This window comes from Rhinopithecus bieti, unplaced genomic scaffold (assembly GCF_001698545.2).
Source record: "Rhinopithecus bieti isolate Rb0 unplaced genomic scaffold, ASM169854v2 scaffold_3875, whole genome shotgun sequence".
In the NCBI taxonomy this organism is placed as follows: domain Eukaryota; kingdom Metazoa; phylum Chordata; class Mammalia; order Primates; family Cercopithecidae; genus Rhinopithecus; species Rhinopithecus bieti.
The window spans coordinates 2,072,228-2,076,088 of record NW_016804422.1 but is presented as its reverse complement, the minus strand read 5'-3'; positions in this window follow the sequence as shown (position 1 = coordinate 2,076,088).

Genomic DNA, 3,861 nt, shown 5'->3' with positions numbered 1-3,861 from the left:
AAAAAAAAAAAAAAAAAAACCATTGTAGTGGCCAGGCACGGTGGCTCACGCCTGTAATCCCCCAGCACTTTGGGAGGCTGAGGCAGGTGGATCACGAGGTCAGGAGATGGAGACCATCCTGGCTAACACAATGAAACCCCATCTCTACTAAAAATACAAAAAAATTAGCCGGGCGTGGTGGCAGGCGTCTGTAGTCCCAGCTACTTGGGAGGCTGAGGTAGGAGAATGGCGTGAACCCGGGAGGCAGAGGTTGCAGTGAGCTGAGATCACACCACTGCACTCCAGCCTGGGCGACGAGCCAGACTCCATCTCAAAAAAAAAAAAAAAAACGTTGTAGTATTGAACCGGGATTAGGCAAACAGACCTTCAAAACAGAACGAAGAGCCCAGATAACAAACCTATGTATACAAGGGAATTTAGATGATGATAAAGGTGTTTCTAAAGAGTGAATAAAGAATGACCTATTCAGGCCAGGCATGATGGCTCACACCTGTAATCCCAGCACTTTGGGAGGCCCAGGCGGGAAATCACTTGAGGTCAGGAGTTTGAGACGAGCCTGGCCAACATGGTGAATCCCTGTCTCTACTAAAAATACAAAAATTAGCCAGGCATGATGTCATGTGCCTGTAATCCCAGCGACTTGGGAGGCTGGGGCATGAGAATCCCTTGAGCGCGAGGGGCAGAGATTGCAGTGAGGTGAGATCGAGCCACAACACCACTCCAGCCTGGGTGACAGAGTGTGACTCCGTCTCAAAAAAAAGGTCAGGTGCAGTAGCTCATGCCTGTAATCCCTGCACTTTGGGAGGCCGAGGTGGGTGGGTCACCTGAGGTCAGGAGTTCAAGACCAGCCTGGCCAACATAATAAAACACCGTCTACTAAAAATACAAAAATTAGGCAAGTCACAGTGGCTCACGTCTGTAATCCCAGCAGTTTGGGAGGCTGAGGTGGGCAGATCATGAGGTCAGGAGATCAAGACTACCTTGGCCAACATGGTGAAACCCCGTCTCTACTAAAATACAAAAAATTAGCCATGTGTGGTGGTGCGTGCCTGTAATCCAGGCTACTTGGGAGGCTGAGGCAGGGGACTCACTTGAATCCGGGAGGCAGAGGTTGCAGTGAGCTGAGATTGCGCCACTGCACTCCAGCCTGACGACAAAGCAAGACTCCATCTCAACAAAACAAAACTAAACAAAAAAACAAAAATTAGCTGGGTGTGGTGGCATGTGCTGGTAGTCCCACCTACTTGGGAGGCTGAGGCAGGAGAATCGCTTAAACCCAACAGGCAGAGATTGCAGTGAGCCAAGATAGCACCACTGCACTCTAGCCTGGGAAACAGAGTGAGACTCTATTTAAAAAAAAAAAAATGACCTATTTAATACGTGGTGTTGGAATTAAAAATAATCAAATTAGGCCTGGCGTGATGGCTCATGCATGTAATCCCATCCCAGCACTTTGGGGGGTGGAGGCTGGTAGATCATCTGAGGTCAGGAGTTTAAGACCAGCCTGGCCAACATGGGTAAATCCTGTGTCTACTAAAAATACGAAAATTAGTCAGGCATGTTGGCGCACACTTGTAATCCCAGCTACTTGGGAGTCTGAGGCAGGAGAATTGCTTGAACCTGGGAGGCAGAGGTTGCAGTGAGCCAGGATCGTGCCATTGCACTCCAGCCTGGGTGATAAGAGCAAAACTCCATCTCAAAAGAAAAAAAAAATTATCAAATTAGAAAAAATAAATCTAAATCCCATCTCCTACCAAACACATATTCTGGGTAGATTAAATAACCCAATTTGAAAAAAATAGGAATATAAAGTATTAGCATTTTGACTGGTGCAGTGAGTTATCCCAGCACTTTGGGAGACCAAAGCAGGAGGATTGCTTGAGCCTAGAAGTTTGAGACGAGCCTGGGAAACATGGCAAAACCCCATCTCTTCCAAAAATATAAAAATTAGCCAGGCAGGGTGGCATGCCACTGTAGTTCCAGCTACTTGGGAGGCTGAGGCAGGATTGCTTTTTTTTTTTGAGACAGAGATAGAGTCTCACTCTTTCACCCAGGCTGGAGTGCAGGAGTAGGATCTTGGCTCACTGCAACCTCTGCCTCCCAGGTTCAAGTGATTCTCCTGTTACAGCCTCCCAGGTAACCAGGATTCCAGGCGCGTGCCACCATACCTGGCTAATTTTTGTATGTTTTGGTAAAGATGTGATTTCACCATGTTGGCCAGGCTGATCTTAAACTCCTGACCTCAGGTGATCTTCCCGCCTCAACATCCCAAAGTGCTGGAATTACAGGCGTGAGCCACTGTGCCCGGCTGAGGCAGTATTGCTTTAACCTAGGAGGCAGAGTTTGCAATGAGCCAAGATAGCGCCACTGCACTCCAGCCTAGGTGACAGAGCGTCACCTAGGGTCTTTTGAGACAGGGTCTTGCTCTGTCACCTACCCTTGTCTCCTAGGCTAGGCCTCAGAAAAAAATTAAATAAATCAATACATAAAGTATTAGCATTTTGTACATATCTTTCAGGGCCCTTTCAATGAGTTAACATACATATTTATATATACATCTATACACATACACACACTTACACAAACTGTTTTCATTGATAAAAGGCTATATTGTAAATACTAGTTTGCTTTTTTCACTCAATAGAGGCTGCTATTATTTTCCTAATTTCACAAATGAGCAAACTAAGTCACAGAGAGGTAAGGTTCCCTGCCCAAGGTCACATGGATAGGAAGATGTGGAGTTGGGATTCTCTTTAAAGCATTATTTTAATTTTATTTTTTTGAGACAGGGTCTTGCTCTGTCACCTAGCTGGAGTGCGGTGGCACAATCTCAGCTCACTGAAACCTCCACTTCCTGAGCTGAAGCCATTCTTCCATCTCAGCCTCCCTAGTAGCTGGGACTACAGGTGTGCACCACAATGCTTGGTTAATTTTTTTTTTTTTTTTTTTTTTTTTTTGAGATGGAGTATTGCTGTTGTCACCCAGGCTGGAGTGCAGTGGCATGATCTCGGCTCACTGCAACCTCTGCCTCCCAGGTTCAAGCGATTCTCCTGCCTCAGCCTCCTGAGTAGGTGGGATTACAAGTACCTGCCACCACGCCTGGCTAATTTTTGTATTTTTAGTAGAGACAGGGTTTCACCATGTTGGCCAGGCTTGTCTCAAACTCCTGACTTCAGGTGAGCCACCCACCTTGTCCTCCCAAGGTGCTGGGATTACAGGCATAAGCCACCATCCCGGCTGAGGTTAATTTTTATATTTTTTGTAGAGATGGGGTTTCCCTATGTTGCCAAGGCTAGTCTTGAACTCCTGAGCTCAAGTGATCCTCCTGTCTTGGTGTCCCAAAGTGCTGGAATTACAGGAATGACCCACTCCCCCAAGCCTCAATTTTGATTAATTAATTATTTTTGAGACAGGGTATCCCTTTGTTGCCCAGGGTGGTCTCGAACTCCTGGACTCAAGCAATCCTCCCACCTCAGCCTCCTGAAGTGCTGGAATTACAGGCATGAGTCACCGTACCCGGTCAAGGGATTCTAATTCTAGCTGTCTGGCTCTAGACTACCCTTTGTTGGTCCGTAAGGCCAAAGCCTGTGATAGAAAGTTTTAGAGGATGTTGAAAAGAAAAATGACATGTTTTGTGCTTTAAAAAAAAATTTTTTTTTTTGAGACAGAGTTTAGCTCTTGTTGCCTAGGTTGGAGTGCAATGGTGCCATCTTGGCTCACTGCAACCTCTGCCTCCCAGGTTCAAGCAATTCTCCTGCTTCAGCCTCCCAAGTAGCTGGGATTACAAGCATGTGCCACCATGCCCGGCTAATTGTGTATTTTTTTTTTTTTGAGACGGAGTCTGGCTCCGTCACCCCGGCT